This window comes from Podarcis melisellensis, assembly GCF_964234715.1.
Source record: "Podarcis melisellensis genome assembly, chromosome: 2".
In the NCBI taxonomy this organism is placed as follows: Eukaryota; Metazoa; Chordata; class Lepidosauria; order Squamata; family Lacertidae; genus Podarcis; species Podarcis melisellensis.
In genome coordinates, this window is record NC_138529.1 from 24,194,089 (window position 1) to 24,214,843 (window position 20,755).

The window sequence follows — 20,755 nt, forward strand, 5'->3', positions numbered from 1 at the left end:
AACAACACAAGAGACGACTCTACACATGGACATCACCAGATGGGCAGCATCGAAATCAGATTGATTATATTCTCTGCAGCCAAAGATGGAGAAGCTCTATACAGTCAGCAAAAACAAGACCTGGAGCTGACTGTGGCTCAGATCATCAGCTTCTTATAGCAAAATTCAAGCTTAAACTGAAGAAAGTAGGAAAAACCACTGGGCCGGTAAGATACAATCTAAGTCAAATCCCTTATGAATACACAGTGGAAGTGAGGAACAGGTTTAAGGATTTAGATTTGCTGGACAGAGTGCCTGAAGAACTATGGATGGAGGCTCATAACATTATACAGGAGGCAGCAACGAAAACCATCCCAATGAAAAGGAAATGCAAGAAAGCAAAGTGGCTGTCCAATGAGGCCTTACAAATAGCGGGGGAGAGAAGGCAAGCAAAATGCGAGGGAGATGGTGAAAGATACAGGAAATTGAATGCAGATTTCCAAAGAATAGCAAGGAGAGACAAGAAGACCTTCTTAAACGAGCAATGCAAAGAAATAGAGGAAAGCAATAGAATGGGAAGAACCAGAGATCTGTTCAAGAAAATTGGAGATATGAAAGGAACATTTCGTACAAAGATTTCCATAATAAAGGACAAAAGTGGAAAGGACCTAACAGAAGCAGAAGACATCAAGAAGAGGTGGCAAGAATACACAGAGGAATTATACCAGAAAGAAATGGATGTCTCGTATACCCCAGGTAGTGTGGTTGCTGACCTTGAGCCAGACATCCTGGAAAGTGAAGTCAAATGGGCCTTAGAAAGCACTGCAAATAACAAGGCCAGTGGAAGTGATGGTATTCCAGCTGAACTATTTAAAATTTTAAAAGATGATGCTGTTAAGGTGCTACACTCAATATGCCAGCAAGTTTGGAAAACTCAGCAGTGGCCAGAGGACTGGAGAAGATCAGTCTACATCCCAATCCCAAAGAAGGGCAGTGCCAAAGAATGCTCCAACTACCGCACAATTGCACTCATTTCACACGCTAGCAAGGTTATGCTTAAAATTCTACAAGGAAGGCTCAAGCAGTATGTGGACCGAGAACTCCCAGAAGTGCAAGCTGGATTTAGAAGAGGCAGAGGAACCAGAGACCAAATTGCAAACATGCGCTGGATTATGGAGAAAGCTAGAGAGTTCCAGAAAGACATCTACTTCTGCTTCATTGACTATGCAAAAGCCTTTGACTGTGTCGACCACGGCAAACTATGGCAAGTTCTTAAAGAAATGGGAGTGCCAGATCACCTCATCTGTCTCCTGAGAAATCTCTATGTGGGACAAGAAGCTACAGTTAGAACTGGATATGGAACAACTGATTGGTTCAAAATTGGGAAAGGAGTACGACAAGGCTGTATTTTGTCTCCCTGCTTATTTAACTTATATGCAGAATTCATCATGCGAAAGGCTGGGCTGGATGAATCCCTAGCCGGAATTAAGATTGCCGGAAGAAATATCAACAACCTCAGATATGCAGATGACACAACCTTGATGGCAGAAAGTGAGGAGGAATTAAAGAACCTTTTAATGAGGGTGAAAGAGGAGAGCGCAAAATATGGTCTGAAGCTCAACATCAAAAAAACGAAGATCATGGCCACTGGTCCCATCACCTCCTGGCAAATAGAAGGGGAAGAAATGGAGGTAGTGAGAGATTTTACTTTCTTGGGCTCAATGATCACTGCAGATGGTGACAGCAGCCACGAAATTAAAAGACGCCTGCTTCTTGGGAGAAGGGCAATGACAGGCCTAGACAGCATCTTGAGAAGTAGAGACATCACCTTGCCAACAAAGGTTCGTATAGTTAAAGCTATGGTTTTCCCAGTAGTGATGTATGGAAGTGAGAGCTGGACCATAAAGAAGGCTGATCGCCGAAGAATTGATGCTTTTGAATTATGGTGCTGGAGGAGACTCTTGAGAGTCCCATGGACTGCAAGAAGATCAAACCTCTCCATACTGAAGGAAATCAACCCTGAGTGCTCACTGGAAGGACAGATTGTGAAGCTGAGGCTCCAGTACTTTGGCCACCTCATGAGAAGAGAAGACTCCCTGGAGAAGACCCTGATGTTGGGAAAGATGGAGGGCACAAGAAGAAGGGGACGACAGAGGACGAGATGGTTGGACAGTGTTCTCGAAGCTACAAACATGAGTCTGACCAAACTGCGGGAGGCAGTGGAAGACAGGAGTGCCTGGCGTTCTCTGGTCCATGGGGTCACGAAGAGTGGGACACGACTAAACGACTAAACAACATAGACACTGGCAGCAGAGCACAGTGGGGGCGGGGGGGGGGGGAGGACTGACTTCTGGGCTCTGGCTTATGCAGAGTGCCTCTAAACAGTAATCTGACCTTTTTCATGATATAGTTTCCTTGTTCTGAAACTTGCGTCACCAGCTTTCCTTCTTGTTGTTATACAGCAGCATTTCACTTAAGCAAGTGGGTGATGTATCTTCTTCCTTTCAGCTACCTGAACTGCAGCAATGAATAAAACTGAGTCTGCGCTCCAATGGAGTTGCACATTTTTAAGGTGACCTAGGTCTCTTTATCGTTTTCCTTGCTCCGGAGGTTGTTATTATTTCCATTGTGCGGAAGGGAAAATTAGGCTAAGAAGAAGAGTTTGGATTTGGATTTGATATCCCGCTTTAACACTACCCGAAGGAGTCTCAAAGCGGCTAACATTCTCCTTTCCCTTCCTCCCCTGCAACAAACACTCTGTGAGGTGAGTGGGGCTGAGAGACTTCAGAGAAGGTCACCCAGCAGCTGCATGTGGAGGAGCAGGGAATCGAACCCGGTTCACCAGATTACGAGTCCACTGCTCTTAACCACTACACCACACTGGCTCTGCTTCAAGGCTATTACTCATCAGGTATCTGAACCCAGCTGTAGGGTTCACCTGCTGACCACACTGGTGCTCTTCAAGTCTACTCCTTGAACAGATCATTTTTACATGAATACTTTCAGAGTGTTTCCAGGCATGTGATGTTTGTTTAACAATATGAAAGAGGGAGGGATTGTACCTACTAGCAAAATACAAGGGGGAGAAATCAGTTTGTTCGTCATGCCAGAGACCAGGGCTATGAATTCCCATATGCGTGCTGCAGCAGGTAACATTCAGTTTCTCTTCTTACAAGTAATTATTTTATTGTTTCTGTAAATACAGTGAATGTGGCATTAAAGCTGTTTGAATTTGTGTCACAGTGTTAAATACTTAACCTTTGCAAATGAAACGTTTCTCGGGAATCTGGAAAGGCTGTACTTTCTCTATATTTCCTGAAGACATTTGCACAGCGTGCCATTAGAAAGAGGAAGCTTAAAAGATGTAAACAGCCTAGGCTGTAATTTTTGCAAAATGAATCCATGTAATTTGCAAATAGATAAATAGGATAGGCATTCATGAATGGCAAATGCAAAAGAGGCAGCCATTTTAGTCTGGGTGTTTTTTTTAAAGAAAGTTAATGTGGCACTTTAAAGATGAACACATTTATTGTGACATTTAGTTATTGCATCAGACCTATGCTACAGAAACATATGCACCTTATATTGTTGAGAAATTGAGTTTTCCTTTTCAGGTTGTAGGGTGAATTGGCTGTTGTGTGAACAAACAGTTTAAATTAGATTAGTAAAAAAATAGCACTGAGCGCTTAGTTTGTATCCAGTGCTGTTTAACTTTTCTCAGCTGTTGAGCAGAAGTACAAAATATACACACCTCTCAGAAAGTATATTTTGAATGCTTACCGGTTTTGGATATAGTTGTGAATTATCAGACACGCAAAACCTGCTTGCTGCTGTATCTACTGGTGTCGTGGGAAAGCATGTTCTCCTTCATAGAGAGCACGTGTTGCGGTGGGGTCTGACAGGCCACCCCTCTGTTGCTGGGCAGGTTAGTATGGAGGACCATCTGCAGTGATTGTGCGGTTTGGTTACTGGGCAAATTTTGGTGTTGCCATTTAGGAGGACAGACCAAAGGTTATAAAATCAAGTCACACAGCACTGACTGGGCTCTTTTGCTGTGTGCATTGTATCACCCGCCCAGCCTCCCTAATCTAGAGCTATTGCGTTGACCTTGCTATGCCTGTCGTGGGGTCGTCTGCTTTTGGGGCAGGGGCCTGGTAGGAATTTTGTCCATTTGGCTGATTGGCTGGTGCCATTTGGTTTTTGCCTACTGCGTAGAAAATCATCACAACTTGTAAGGTTGTGGTTAGGCATTGGTTTAAAAATTGGTTGGTGGAGGGGTAAGGATTGGCGGTACCTGCCACTCCAACGCTGCTGCGGAAAGGGAATTCTGTTAAAGGAATCCAGGGGCTTGTCATTCTTTTGTCCATACCCCTGAATGGGGCTTAGGGCCGCGCAAGCCCCCAGGAACATGTGGGGGGGGGATGAGGGTCTGGTGCCCGGCTCCATGCTCTCCCCAATATTGTTTTCCCTTACTGGCTTTCGCTGGAATTCGGAAATCAGTTCTGTCCCTGGGCATGGGGACAGATAGTGACAACCAATGCCTAAGCAACCACTCACATTTATGTTTTTTTAATAAAGTTGTGGCCAAAATTATGCCAAAAACCTTAAACAAAAATTATGTGTGAATTGTGAATTTTTTTAGGGGTGGCTTGGGGGACCTCGACACGCAAATTGTGGAGAGTATTTCCACCTGTTTTGCACAATGCTGTGCATGGGTTTAAACACTCTTTATTCAACATCTCCCTCCCTTCTTGACTTTTCTCATGTCATGTTCTAAATGTCCTTGCTTGTTTGGTGACCAACACAGTAATTTCTTGTGAATATTCATAAAGTGTATACAAGTCAATAAAAAGAGAGGCATTTATTAGTTGTAAATTCTAGAACAGTAGCTCTTTTAGCCAAATGAAAAAACAACAACAGACAAACAAAAATGGTCCTGTGGCAAATTGATTGTGGCGTTTAAGCAATTGCATCAGGCCTACATGATAGAAATAAACACACATAAAATTTTACAGTGCTCTTATTTTGTCCCACTGTGAATTTTGACATCAGAAAATCAACACTAGGACCTCTACTAGGCTGGCCTGTACTGGTTGTTTGATTATATTTTAATTTCAAAGATCTGATGGTTTCTCTAGTTGCTACAAGGCACCATGCATTAAATCATCTTGACTTTCATGGTGCCTATAATGGAGAAACTATTCAGTTCCTTTCACACCTGGGCAACACTTCAGCTTCATTCTGCTGCTTTTTGCTCTCGATGAAAACCAGACTGATTTTTCTGCAGTTTCATGAATCTCAACTAGTTCTTTTCAAAGCCAAGCTTTCTGATTGGCTATCTAATTATTCCATGATAAGTTGTTTCACAGATCAAAGTATGAAAACAGTATTCTGCCTGTTTGTTTTAGACTTTAGGTTAATGTGAGAGGGTCCTCCATATTTTTTTTGTGTTAGAGGAAAGGGTATGAGGCAGCTGTTCTCTATTCATTCCTCCCCTCCAGACAGTTCATGAATAAATGTTCTTTTCAATGCAATATTTGGACTGTCTCTCATTTTATTTATGTGGGAGCAAAAGGGTGGCGCAGTTTCCATAGCAATAATCCAAAATGGAATTGGAACCTTTTGAACAACTTGTGGAATGCGGTTGTACAGGTGTTGCAACAGCTCTAAGTATTTTAATTACTATGAAAAATAGCAGTGCCAGAGCAGCTGCCGGTGATTTATAGAGTCTCTCCTGATGGGACAATGCTATTTCTGTAAGGGTGGCAATTCTTAATGGGACTCAAAGTGTTTGGTAAAATAATTTATAATGAATGACTGCTTTTGGACTTGGTTTTAAGTCAAGCCAGAATACCTAATAGCTGGAGTTATGGATGAGGACAATGGACTCCAACCGATGTTTATGAAAGCTGAATTGTAGGGTCCAGTACTACAGAGTGGCAAAAACAGCCCCACAGCTTGCCCTAAATGGGGACTTTGGGGACTAAGCCTCTGCATTATAGCCAGTTGCAGGTGGGATATAATCAGATCTCTCTGGCATGCAAGACCACCTCAAACATCAATAGCAGACCAAAGCATATCACTAGAGAACATAATGTGCCATGGCCTGAACTCTTTGTACTGAGAGATGATTAATCTTTACATGGGAGGGGGAGGAACCTGTGGCCCTTCATATTTTGCTCAACTACAACTCCCTCCTACAACTTATGCTGGCCGAGGTTATAAACCAAACCTTAGTTTTGCAGTACAGTACATCCACGTCAGGTCAAAGCAAAGGACAAATAATAAAGTTAAATTAACTAACATCTTATTAGGTTTTGAATAAACCACTGGTCTAATCATCAAAGAAAGATACTTTAAACTTGTAACAAGTCTCATTGAGACAATTAAGCCTTTTTGCCTTCTTTTACAGCTGGCTTATTGGTTTTTCCATGTCTCTAGAGCAAGCATCCCCTGCCCACCCCTTTTGTGGGCAATACAGCTCCATCCTTGCCCAGGAATCTTTGCTCTTTCCTTTGACTCATTCTGCCATTAAGAAAAAGTACCAGTGAGCTAGACAATGGCCATTTTTTTCTTTTTTATTGAATGGGAAGTGTACTTGGAAGTTAGTGAAGAATTCATAAACAGTTCAGGGTGTGTGATTGGAAGAATGCCCTCATAATAGATTTTGATGGGTAAGAACAAAGAGATCCGAGTTCCTGGTTTGAAAAACACCCAAAGTTTCAGCGGCTGTCATTGGGACATAATGGGTCATAATAACGTCAACCTGTTGCTCACTTGTTGACACTTGTGCTGATGCACTTTGCAGGTTGGCTTGCAAAGAAGCATAGAGATATCTGTTCCCTTAAGGAATGTTTGCTAACAATGAGTTGCAAGATAACTTCATCCATTTAGTATTTGTTGGAAGCAAAGATCCCCCCTTTTCTGTTTTCCTCAGGATGCTTTGTGACGTCACTGCCTGCAGCTTGTTTTTCACTTCTTATAACATTGCTGGCCCTTTTCCAAATTGTTTTCTCTTATCTGTGCTTCCTGCACAGAGTGCAAACTCCAATAAACACAACAGTTGTCTTCTGAAGCAGAGAGATTCAAGTGCTACAAGAGCTCCTTGTGTTCTCTACTTAGTCCTTCCATGGCGATAGACCACTTGATACTCTTGACGTACTCTGTTTCTGAAGAACATAGCCTTTTCAAATCTGCCAGTGGTATCTGATCCATGTTGCCAAACAAAACCTACAAGCCATGTTTCAATATGGTTTCTATAAAACTAAATAAAATATTCAGTCATTCTAGATGTGATCCTTCACTTTCAGGACATTGAAAGGGGAGCTATGCCTTCTCACTATTATTATGTAAATTCAGCAGTCAATTTCTCCCACCTAAAGGTAAAGGGCCCCCTGACTTTTAGGTCCAGTCACTGACGACTCTGGGGTTGCGGCGCTCATCTCACTTTATTGGCCGAGGTAGCCAGTGTACAGCTTCTGGGTCATGTGGCCAGCATGACTAAGCTGCTTCTGGCAAAGTAGAGCAGTGCATGGAAGCGTTGTTTACCTTCCCGCCAGAGTGGTACCTATTTATCTACTTGCACTTTGACGGGCTTTCGAACTGCTAGGTTGGCAGGAGCAGGGACCGAGCAACGGGAGCTCACTCCGTCGCGGGTATTCGAACTGCTGACCTTCTGGTTGGCAAGCCCTAGGCTCTGTGGTTTAACCCACAGCGCCACCCACATCCCCTTTTCCTACCTAGTGAGATCTTAATTAATGATATAAGTATATATGTAGGTAAGACTCCCGAACATTTCTGATGAAGTCTTTGCATCAGCACTAGCTAGGACTGCACATTTAAGCGTGAGGCAGAAGTGGCAGAGACTAAGTTCATAATTTCGGGTGGCTCTGATTACCTTCATGAACTGAGCCACAGACAGCTTCCGTTTATTGCCTACATGTGATCAGTTGTAGTAGAAATGAGGCTGGGAACCTCAAGAACTTCTGGTGCCAGGATATAGGGGCCCTTCAAACAAAGTAATCCCAGTGTGCCCTGTTAACTTAAAATAAGAGAGGTTTTTCATCACACTATTGTGACCTATCATAGAATTGTAGAGTTGGAAGGGTCATCTAATCCAACCCTCTGCAATGCAGGAATCTCAACTCAAGCATCCATGACAGATGCCCAGCCAACCTCTGCTTAGAAACCTCCAGGGCAGGAGAGCCCACAACCTCCCGGGAGAGGCCGTTCCACTGTCGAACAGATCTCCCTGTCAGAAAGTTATTCCTGAACCTCCTTGAGTTCTCCATTCCGAGTAAGAGCAGTGGTGGGTCCTTGGGGGAGTAGGCCCTTTGCTGGTTTTGGGGTCCCAGCAAATTCTTAATCTCTGCTAACAGGAGCATCATAGCCCAGAGAAGACAAGTAGTCCAAAGATCATCCATGCACTCAGGGACAGCCAGGAGAAGATCCTATGGAAGCTGGCTGCATGTATGAAAAGCCTCAATTTTTTTTTTTTGTGACCTGGCTGTGGAATACCTGAGTTAGGCTGCTGAACTGGACACCTGAGACATGTGGAAAGATCATTTTATGACTCAGTGTCTAGTCCATTCAAACTGGGTGAATGACATGATAATCTTGGGTGGACATTGGATGTGTTGGATTGTTGTAGGCCCAGTCTTTCTTTAAAAAAAACCCGAAATAAAACAGGAAGACCATTTCAAGACAGGCTAGAGATTCTTCCATTCACATACAGCACATAAGAGTTAAAAATATATATATTCTTAAAGGTGTACTCCTGACATAAATTCATCTCACTTTGGTGGAACTGTGTTCCAGCAAAACACTTTAAAACTGTTAATCTGTAATAAATTGTATAGACTGTAAAACATTAGGCTGTAACACATTAACTTCTCAGAGATGAACTGTATCTATAAGGAAGGCCAAGAAACTTTTTGTTTCCCAAAACATTCTTCAGGAGTTGCTTAATGGCAATAAAACCACTTCAAGGCCAGTTTAGACTGATTTTTCTTGAGCCTGTTATTTCTAATGCTTTATTTAGATATCCCAGTTAAAGTCCTTTGCGTTAAGATCTGCTCACTCATTTCATCATGTTTGCCTTGGGGGAGTAAAGAGAGACTCTGACTGACATAACAACACTATAAAGCAAACCTATTCCAATCCAAAATTAATTAGGGGTGGAGCAGCTGACTTGGTCACCTCCTATTTGCTCACTACAAAGCCAACAATTATATACCGCAGGGCTCAGCAAAGAGATTGTTTTTTTTTTTTAAGAAATAAGTTGGCATTATTAATTATTACATGGGTATCTTGCTTTTCTCTCTCTACAGGCAGCTCAAGGCTGTGTACATATATAATTTTTACATTTCCACATGCCCTCACAATAACCTTTGCTTGAGGTAGGTTAGGCTGAGAGAAATATTGAAAGGATCAAGGTCACTCAGTGCAGGGATTTGAACCCAGGTCTTCCTGGCCAAGAGCCAACTGCCACATCTCACTGGCTGTGGTGCCAGGCAAGAATTCCATAATATTGATGGAGCACAATCCTATCTGTGCCTGTTTGTTCAGAATTAAGTCCCATTAAACAACAACAACAATTTATTATTTATGCCCCACCCACTCTGGGTGGCTTCCAACAAAATATTAAAATGCAATAGTCTGTTAAACATTAAAAGCTTCCCTAAACAGGTCTGGTAGTTGTTTATTTCTTCAACATCTGATGGGAGGGCGTTCCACAGGGCAGGTGCCACTACCGAGAAGGCCCTCTGCCTGGTTCCCTGTAACTTGGCTTCTCGCAGTGAGGGGACCACCAGAAGCCCCTCAGAGCTGGATCTCAGTTTCTGGGCAGAACAATGGGGTGGAGACGCTCGTTCAGGTATACTGGGCCGAGGCCATTTAGGACTTTAAAGGTAAGCACCAACACTTTGAATTGTGCCCAGAAATGTACTGGGAGCCACTGTAGGTCTTTCAAGACCGGTGTTATGTGGTCTCGGTGGCCGCTCCCAGTCACCAGTCTAGCTGATACATTCTGGATTAGTTGTAGTTTCTGGGTCACCTTCAAAGTAGCTCCACATAGAGCGCATTGCAGTAGTCCAAGCGAGAGATATGTAAACATGTATAGGATTGCAGTCAAAGTGTGACCATTCCCATGAAATGAATCATAGTCTCAATCCAATGCTGCCCTCTGTATATATTTGTAAACATATAGAACATGATATTATAAAGGTGATATTGGCAGGCTTTAGAAACTACTATGCCGCTCACATGCCTCTGCAGAAAAAGCAGATAAATGTTTCTAGAATGGAAAGTGAAGGTAGTTATTACAGCAGTACCTTGGTTCTCAAACGTAATCCGTTCCAGAAGTCCATTCCAAAACCAAAGCATTCCCAAACCAAGGCGTGCTTTCCCATAGAAAGTAATGCAAAATGGATTGATCCGTTCCAATTTTTTAAAAAACAACCTGTAAAACAGCAATTAAACATGGGTTTTACTATCTAACGAGATCATTGATCCATAAAATGAAAGCAGTAAACAATGTACTGCAGTCACACAATCAGTCAATCAGTAGCTGAACTGGGTTCCGCACAGTCACAAGAAAAAGAGAGCTGCAAAAACAAAAACGCAAAATAAATAGCAAAAACAGACAGACCTCAGCATAACACTCCAAACAGAAGCGTGGCACTCAAATAGGAAGCGCAACACTCAAAACAGAAGTGTGGCATTCGAAACAGAAGTGTGACACTCAAATCGGAAGAGTAACCTCAAAACAGAGCACATTCGACTTCCGAAAAAGGTTCGCAAACCGGGACATTTGCTTCTGGGTTTTCAGTCTTTGGGATCCAAGTTGTTTGAGTACCAAGGCATTTGAGAACTAAGGTACCACTGTACTGAACACCGTCATGGATTCAAGAAATGTTACCTACAAAACTCCAGCATATCACCTGTAGTTCCACACAGAACTGCTAAGCATAGACATAACAAGGCTGACATCACTCTCTATGGAAAATGTTATGAATACTCAGCACATTAAACAAGAATCAAAGTGAACAGAACCTGATCTGTAACCATGGAACTTCGAGAGCATTTGGCTGGCACATTTGCAAACGAAGAATGAAAACAGTTTAGCATTTTGAACAAACCTTCAGCTGCACAGTGTTTGATGGTAAAAAAAAGAAAGAAAAGTTTTATGACCTTTCAGACTGTGAAATGCATGTGTATACTTAAGGCTCCAGGCTCCGCTATGCGAATTAATGTAAAATGATTTATTTTGCCATTGGGGGTTAAGAGATGAAACTTTGAAGCATATTCTTAGTTTAATATCATGCAGAGCAATTGCTTAAGTAATATAAAAGATCTCAGTTCAGCGACTGTGGACATGGTACAGTATCGTTTGACCAATCCTAGCAGTACCATTGAGAAAAAGATTTGCTGTTCTTTCCTTCTCTTACCTTTGAGGCTGAGTGAAATGCTAAGTAGCTGGATCCCAGCATCTGACAAAGGAATATGTGCACATACCTGTGTATATTTTGCAGGTGAAACCAACATACAGTGGTACTTCGGGTTAAGTACTTAATTCGTTCCGGAGGTCTGTTCTTAACCTGAAACTGTTCTTAACATGAAGCACCACTTTAGCTAATGGGGCCTCTCGCTGTCACTGCACCGCCGCTGCACAATTTCTGTTCTCATCCTGAAGCAAAGTTCTTAACCCGAGGTACTATTTCTGGAGTCTGTAACCTGAAGCGTATGTAGCCCGAGGTACCACTGTACTGTAACAGAATCTAGCTAAAACTTATGAGAACACTTACTCTGAAAATTGTTTTGCCAAGAAATGCAGGAACTTTTTTGGCAGAAATATATTAATCAGACCTCATTGAGAATGTGTTCAGAAATATTAAAATGACAGATGGATGAAGAGTCAGATAAGGACAAGCAGTTTCAGCATCAGTTCAGGACAAGTAATTGAGATTTTTTTCATTGTGAATGCTTCTGCTTAAATTTTGCACTTCTTTCCTGCCTGGGAAAGCTGAGCTCTATGGCTTGGAAGAAAGTGCATTGCGTGTGCCGCCCTGAAAAGAGAGAAGTGGAACACTGCATCCATTGTGACAGCTTTGGGAAAGGACAGCAGCAGCAAGACATTCAGGAAGAGATGTCAGAAGGACAGAATGGATAGGATGGGAAGCCGTAAGTCATTAGAATACAGATGGGGTGGGATGGAAACATTCATGCTGAGATGTTCCAGCAATTTGTCTGAATGGGATGACCCAACTGGAAACTGTACAAGGGGAATAGACAAATACACCCCCCCACCCATGCCATTGTGTTACTCAAATACGGATAAGTAAAATGTAGTTCTAACACCATGAGTAGTATAGTAAAATAATCCTTGTGGGTTTTGTTTTGTTTTTGTTTTTCTGAGCAACTGTAAAACTGCCCAGGAAATTTTTGATTGAACAAATGCTTTGAATAAATAAATATACTGCAAGCATATTATGCAAGCAGTTTACTGTTAGCAGTGTGTTATGCATATTGTTTCTATAGTTTATGCTTTGCCTTAAAACTTTCAATTTCCATTAGCCCTCCTCCCAAACAAAACTGCTGTGTCTGAGATATCCACTGCCTTCCTCTCTTCCTAAGCCATGATTACCTAGCTCAGAAAGAGTCGGCTGGGCACTCCATGTGACACATTCCATTTCTTCAGCCCGCTTTGCCCAGTCCCTGATGGGAAGGACCTGTAAGGCGCCATTTCTCTCTTGCAGTGTTTTCTCTCTTTTCCAGGGTGACCTCTTTCATGAGTTGGGAGGGTGACACGCACCCGCCAGGTGAAAGTGGCACCCTGGGAAATGCTTTTGGTCCAGGCAACCCTGCCTCCTCTGTGATTTTCCTTGGCAGAGGATGCTCGGCAATGGAAGATAAAAGGATTTCTCTCCAGACAGGTAGTTGTGATATTGGAGTGCAGAAACTAGTGCATCATTACAAAATTCCCTCTGGCAGTGGGGTGCCCACGGGCTGCATAAGAAGTAGTAGTATCTTGGGCACTGCTTTGACATTTGCTTGCACCTCTTTTCCCTGGGTCAAGAAGCAATGTGGCTGCTCCAAAAGCTGGTTGCAAGCCTGTCCCATGAAAATGAAACCTGCACCTTCTGCTTGGCTTGCAGGGCAGAGAGCAAAACAGAGAGTAAAGCCATGCACTGCACACGGCACTAGTGAATGTGTGCAGTGCATATCTGTTCTGAATGTTTAAAGGTAAAGATAAAGGGACCCCTGACCATTAGGTCCAGTTGTGGCCGACTCTGGGGTTGCGGCGCTCATCTCGCTTTATTGGCCGAGGGAGCCGGCGTACAGCTTCCAGGTCATGTGGCCAGCATGACTAAGCCGGTTCTGGCGAACCAGAGCAGTGCACGGAAACACCGTTTACCTTCCCACCAGAGTGGTACCTATTTATCTACTTGCACTTTGACATGCTTTCGAACTGCTAGGTTGGCAGGAGCTGGGACTGAGCAACGGGAGCTCACCCTGTTGCGGGGATTCGAGCTGCCAACCTTCTGATCGGAAAGTCCTAGGCTCTGTGGTTTAACCCACAGCGTCACCAGTGTCCCTCTGAATATTTAGGCTAGTTGAAATTCAATAGGTTATGGCAAAGGTTTTCAACCTTTTTGGGTCCACGGTTCCCTTAACCAACTGCATTCTTTCTGCTGACCCCTGTGGGGCTCAGGAACCCAGTTATGTCTCCCCTTGCCTGCAGAGCCAGCAGCCCCTCACCCCTTTTCAAACACTCTCCCTTGTTGAGTGTTCCCTTGGCCTCCTCTCCAATCCCCTCTCCTTGGGGGTCTTCTGGGCAGCTGCAGCTGCTGTCCCTGGTCTCTGAGCTGCCCCCATCTCCTCACTGCCTTGCAGGGGCCTGGGAAGCACCCCCTTGCCAGCCCCAGATGCATCATTCACCTGGGGAGCTTGTAGCCAGGGCTGCTGCAACAAACAGCTGTGCAAGCCTTTGGGAGGCAGAGACCTGAGAGAGCATCAAAGGAAGGAAGGGGATGGAAGAGGGGCAGAGGCCAGTGTTGCCTGTGGCACCCCTGACCAGGGTGCCACAGCACACTGGTTGAAAACCCCTGGGCTATGGGGATGTCATTGGACCAGTACCATGATCTATTTGTAATAAGTCTCATTGGGTAGGACAGCTGTGCCTTGCAAGGGAAGAGGGGAAGTGTTGGTGTAGCAAAAAAATACAACTGGGTTTGCATTGAGACCAGACCGTTGTAGAGTCTGGGGCTGTGCCAAATTTTCACGGCTGTTTTTGGTGGGGGAAGGGGAGTCTGCCTCCCCGTATGTTCTCTGAAAGCCTCCTTTTTCAATCAACAAACTTGGCATTCTCCTGTTCATTGCTGTTCAATGCCACTTTGGCTCACCTCACCCCTGAAATCTTCTTGCTATGTGATCCAACCAATCAGGGGTCAAGGCATCAGAATTATGATGTCACAGCTGCACATGGCTGCTCAGGTTTGACTAAGGCATCACAGGGACAAATCGGAGGGAAAGCACTGCTTCCTGCCTTCGCTCTGAATGGGAATACATTTCTTTTTATCAGTTTCAATCCCCCTACCCCCTTTCAAATGATCACTGAAATGTGACACATATATTTGTGTAAGTTTTTGCACTGGGAAAATTCCAGATAAAGAGAGGGGGAGAGAGAGAGAGAGAGAGAGAGAGAGAGAGAGAGAGAGAGAGAGAGAGAGAGAGGAGAGAAGAGAGATGCATGCTGGATTCAGCTCGGCCCTGGTCCAGTCCTATTTCATCTTTTGTGGTGTAAGAAGAGTCTTGGAGACTAGTTCTAGGGCAGCTTTAATCAGAAGCAGTAGAAACATTGAAACTTTCCTTTGGGATGGTCACATGTTCAAGCAGAGCCTGACACAAAACAAACACAGATTATTTTAATTGTCTGCCTCCTAAAAGGCTGGCATGTTGTATATTTTTAGAGAGCCAAACTTATTTATTTATTTCAAACACTTGTCTGTCTCATCCTCTGTCGTGCTGATGCTTGAAGTGTTGCCCAAAATACATAACTACAAAATCAATTAAAACTCAATCCATGTTTCGTTTTGTTTTGAGGGGGGGGGGTGCATAAAGCATACACATTTCTTTAAAAAATAAACAACAACAACAAACCAAAACAAAACCTGAAGCAAAAAATAAAAAATACCAACAAAAGTTAAAACATACGAAATCAACCAGAACATCAGAACCAAATTTAGGGAGAAGATCCCATTTTCAGGAAAACGGTTAGGAGGATTTTGCAAAGCCACAACAATGATTCAGAGTTGAACTGACCTTTTTACACGCAACTTTCTCTGTCTGTCTCTCTGTCTCTCTGAGTTTTGTTTTGCTTTCTTGGAAGTATCTAACACTTTAATGCGGAAGCACAAGTCTGAATGGCTGCCAGGGTTATTGTGAAGAGCCTGTTTGTCCTAAATGCTCAATGAGCTGTGGGAGCCAAGGTTGCTTAGCACCCCATAGAATCAAGACCTCAAAGATAAAGAGGCTAGCTTGAGCTGTAGCTTTCTGGGGTGTGGTGTGGACATAAATAAGAAAATTAAGGAGAGCGCAGTTTTGTTCCACTTCAGTAATTGCCGTGGCTCTTTAGCTAGCGAGCTCTAGCTGGAACTTGGTGGATGCAGCTGCCCTCTTGGCCAACAAACTGGTGAGTGTATTGGGGACCCCCAGAATTGAGATACAAGAGGCTGCATCGTAACGGCAGGCTTCGTAACTGGGTGGAATTAAGGTTTTAGACCCCTTTGTGGATTTTGCACTGATGAGATTGGGAAAAACTGCCCATATGGATGAATTCTTCCCACAATAACCAAAAGCCAAGGGAGAATAAAATTGGGATTGAGTATGTTTTGTGTGATGCCATTTTGTTCAGGTTTGTAATTCTTGCAGCACCCGGGCTCCATTTCAAAACTGCAGGCAAGAGAGCTACCATGTGTGCAGATGTTTGTTTTGCACGTGATAAGAGAGTGCGGGGACAGATAAAGAGGGGCTTGGAATCACATGCTGCTCCTAAACCATTCAAGGGATTGCTCCTGTGTGGACAGAAAGGTTTCAATGTCAAGTCAGGACTGCTCTCACTAGTCTCCAACTGCAGGTGCTCCAAAGAGGAGAAAATTGCATTGGTAACAACTTGGTCCATAGAAGCACAACATGGCAAGGTTCTTGGGGGATCACAGGCTGGTAGACTGGGAGAAGGAAGAGGAAATGGGGAATGGAAATCTTGGAGAACAGCTGCAGTGGTACCATTGTGGAAGGACGGAGGAGAAGCGTGACATTTCACAGACTTGTGGAATTGTAGAGTTGGAAGGGACCCTGCAATATAGGAATATGCAGCTGCCCCATAAGGGGATTGAACTTGCAACCATGGCATTATCAGTACCACACTCTAAGCAACCGAGCTATTTGTGGACAGGTACCTGGTGACGTGGGTGGTGCTGTGGGTTAAACCACAGAGCCTAGGACCTGCCGATCAGAAGGCTGGTGGTTCAAACCCCCACAACGGGATGAGCTCCCATTGTTTGTCCCCAGCTCCTGCCAACCTAGCAGTTCAAAAGCATGTCAAAGTGCAAGTAGATAAATAGGTGCCGCTTTGGCGGGAAGGTAAATGGCGTTTCCATGCGCTGCTCTGGTTCACCAGAAGCGGCTTAGTCATGCTGGCCACATGACCTGGAAGCTGTATGCCGGCTCCCTCGGCCAATAAAGCGAGATGAGCGCCACAACCCCTGAGTCGGTCATGACTGGACCTAATGGTCAGGGGTCCCTTTACCTTTACCTGGTGACAATAGATGTGTTGTGGTAGCAAGGAGATTCAGATCAAAATCTTGGACCTTCTGAGAGTGGTCCCTTGTACCAGTGCTGTTCTGCTGGGCTTTGTAATCCCCTTGGGCTCAGCTTGCTATTATTTGTTCTTCTTCTCTTTGCTCTGCCCCACCCAGTTATTGTGACAGAGCTCCTCCCTTTCCTGATGTCGCCCTTGATTGCCTTTATCATGCAACACGTCAGAGCAGAGCCTCTGCCTTAATCTTCTTGATCTCTTTCTCCACACTTTGGTCCCCTGAACCTTTCACCGGCTTCCACGGCCTGCCCATTCCTCTCTTCACTGGATTCTGTCCTCAGCCTACCATTTGACCTCTGGATTTCGTTTCACCCCCTCTATCCAGAAAGCTCAACTGTCCTCCCCACACTGCCCCAATCCCCAATTACAAGACACTGCATCTCTTGGTCCGATGAACATGTTAATTCACAGGCTCACAGTGTGCCTCTACTGGCTAATTTTTAGATGCCTGGTCTTTCCAGTATACTGCTTGCACCATTATTTATAGCATGCTGTTAGTGCTTTTGTACTAGGTTAGTCTTCCTATGTCACAAAACAGCTTTTACATCTACAGTGATGCCCCTTAGCATTTCCTGTTATTGTCTGAATAAACTTGTTTTGTTTTGTTCCTTCCACTGTGAAGACTTACAAACTTTCACATGCTTACAGCCTGCTCTTATATCTCTGAATCAGGGCACTGTGTGCATAATCTTGAGAGTGTAGGGCAGACAATTGGAAGGGGGAGAAAAGAGTTCAGATGTAAGTTCTAGGAAGAACTAATTACAGTGGAATTTCCCAAACATGTAACTGGTGCCTACTGACATTTTAGTAACAAGAACATGAAAATAGGATCCACATTAATTCCAGCTCACACTCTTGAGCATCTTAGAGAACATCTATTACATTTCCCTCGTCTCTAACCTGATCCAAACATCACTACAACATGCTCATATGCTTTTTTTATATAAAAAGGGGGAGGGGAGGAAAGAAGAAACTTCAGTGGCTTGTGGCACTTTGAAGGAAAAGTTTTCTAGCATCAATGGAATAATCTGCGTAGAGTGTGTCACATATATCCAGTGCTTTTTTTTTTTAAAAAAAACATGTTTAAGAGTACTCTCATTTTGACTCAAGAAAATCACCACTTTATAGTTCAAATCGGGGAAAATAAATACAGTAAATGGACAAAAGATTCACAAAATGTTTAGGGGTATGTGTCTCCCTGCATTCACCCAGAAAAAAAGCACTGCATATATCTTTTATGTAAAATAACTTACTTCCATACTAATGTAATGGGAATGTTGACATTTCCGAAACACCACCATTGATTTTATATTTTATATGGCTCTGTTCACCAGCAAAGAACTTTCCTTTTGTACTAGCAATTATGAAGCTTTGTTTTGCCTTCTCCTGCAACCTCCTCATTTGCTCTGAATTGTTCTATTAAACGATAACTTTCCAGTAGCTCCTATATGGTACCTTCCTTGCTTCTACTCATGCCTATGAAACACACTTTCATTGGGATAATAGGAGTTCATCTGTAGGAGAGGGGTCATTTTGCATGGCCGCTATGACAATGCTGGCTCATTAAGATCCCACTTTGGGGTAAAGGTTATCTTAGATTATCTACGGGCTTCTACACCATTGTTCTGTGATGATTCTCAATTTGGCAGGTGTTTCATACTTTATAGAATGCATCTCATTGTTTTTAATGCGAGCGGTCTTGGGAACATATATATCCAGAAAAGCTGTATACAGTTTCTGAAATTAATAAAGATGCCGGAATGAATCATTTCTACAGAACAAACAATTCATCTGCTTGGTGCTTTGTGAAAGAACTGCCCCACCTGATTGGGGCTGCCAGTTTTAACATCACTTGCTTGTGGGTTGATGGACAGTATGACCTCTCAAGTTGCATTGTCAGTACAGAGAGTGGCAATTGCTTGTTCAGTGACAGTGTGTGTGTGGTCTTGATTCAGCAGGCAACCCCACAAATTGGATATGAAGGTTTGTTGGGTTTTATATTTAAAAAGTTAACAACAAGAAGACAAAAATCAGATGTCCATTAGACACATCCCTGTTGGTCTCATTCCATTATCTCATGAATCTTTCATAATGGAAATTATAGCCTCCTCTAAGTTATATTTCTTTCCAAAAATCACATCCGGAAATCACATTTATGCCTCTGCTAGCGCTGGAAGTAAATGTTTCACAAAATGGGCAGAATTTTAAAAACTGAATGAAATTTTAAACAATTTAGAATATGTTCTAAAAAAATCTTACATATTGTATTCGTTTTTTTCAACAAAAGTCTAAATCTTGTTTTTGTTGCTGTTATGATGATAATGATGATGGAATAGGCTGTCCCTATTATCGTCGGAGAAATGTTGGAGGGTATGCTGTTCAAGATTGGCCAGGACCCTGAAAAGGAGCAATCCAGCAGCAGGAAATACCCTCTGTCCCAAACAATGGAGTGCCTATTATATACATGTTCTGAATAGCTAATACCCAATGTATGCATTTTCTAACTTATAGAAATGCAAGTCTTGAAATGACCAATTAGCAGTTTCGGTTATACAAACACACTACAAGACAAATGCCTTTCAGCTGCTATGGCCATTCAGTGTTGAATCAGCTAAGCACTGCTGGTTGAAATGTCAACGAAACAGCCTATTAATTATAATTTTTAAAACTACTTGAGAGTTCAGGCCACATTAACAGAAAACGGGCTACATTAACAGAAAGTAGTGAAACCTGACCCTCTGATTGTTGGTGAGATGCCTTTCACCTGTTATTCAATGTGCTGTTATATTAAATCATGTCTTGCTTAGAACCGCAAGAAACTCATTTACTCTTCTCTGCCAGCAAGAGCTGGAAGTGAGGATTGGTGTTTTCTGTGTTCCAAAAGCTGCATGTAACCCATGAGGTTCCTTGGGAAAAGAAATCTGGAGAGAAACAGTCAAGTTCTCTACTTCTGGCAAAGGGGTGAAAATGTACATATATTGATTAGACATACAGTAGTACCTCGGGTTACATACGCTTCAGGTTACAGACGCTTCAGGTTACAGACGCTTCAGGTTACAGACTCCGCTAACCCAGAAATAGTACCTCGGGTTAAGAACTTTGCTTCAGGATGAGAGCAGAAATTGTGCTCCGGTGGTGCTGCAGCAGTGGGAGGCCCCATTAGCTAATGTGGTGCTTTAGGTTAAGAACAGTTTCAGGTTAAGAACGGACCTCCGAAACGAATTAGGTACTTAACCTGAGGTACCACTGTATAGTATTTGGTTGTATGAACTCATGATTTGGTTAAGGGTTGATGAGGCCTACAGTTTGCGTGGCATAAGAGCCACTCACACAGATATGGCAGGACAAATTTTTAGGAAACAGTGTTTCCAACTCTTGGTATTGACAAAATCCTGAAAATATAATGATGTTCAGAATATCTACCTAATAGATATCTAGATGTGGTGGAGAGGAACTTTAGCCATGAAGCTCCTTAGGGGATCATGGGCCAACCACTTCCTCTCAAGGTAGCTTACCTCACAAGGTGATTTATACCCTGCTCTGTTGTTTTGTTCCAGGGGATTAGCCCCATGTCCCTTAAAAGGTTTTAAAAGTAGACCACATAATGGCTCCAGGAATAAATAATAGAGTGCTGAAAACAATATTAAAATACTGAGTTTAGCATCAACAATAAAATATATTGAACTCCTTAGAGAATGGAAGACACAAATAATGCTGATTTTTTTTTTAACAAATGCACACATAAACACACATTTCTGGATTTAGTGTATCTTTTAATACTGGGAGACATCATAAACCTTTTTATGAGTGCAGATCTGAGCAAGTGATCTTAATCAAATCAAATTTGGGCTGGAATCCTAAACCTATCTACAAGGGAGCAAGCACCCTTTAATTCAGTAG

General features: G+C 43.0%; 1 protein-coding gene across 3 annotated transcripts in view; it reads left to right on the top strand.

The window, feature by feature from the left end:
• The window catches only part of KCNJ16 (potassium inwardly rectifying channel subfamily J member 16), a 46,405-nt gene that overhangs the window by 15,169 nt on the left and 10,481 nt on the right, over window positions 1-20,755 (top strand). Inside the window, exon 1 of one of the 3 annotated variants that reach the window (XM_081899798.1) lies at window positions 3,062-3,128. The exons of 1 other annotated variant lie outside the window; for it this stretch is intronic. The gene's annotated coding sequence lies outside the window, so the exon portion shown is untranslated. Of the gene's footprint in view, window positions 1-3,061; window positions 3,129-15,543; window positions 15,671-20,755 lie in introns of those variants that run through there. One more of the 3 variants, XM_081899796.1, reaches the window with a different exon arrangement.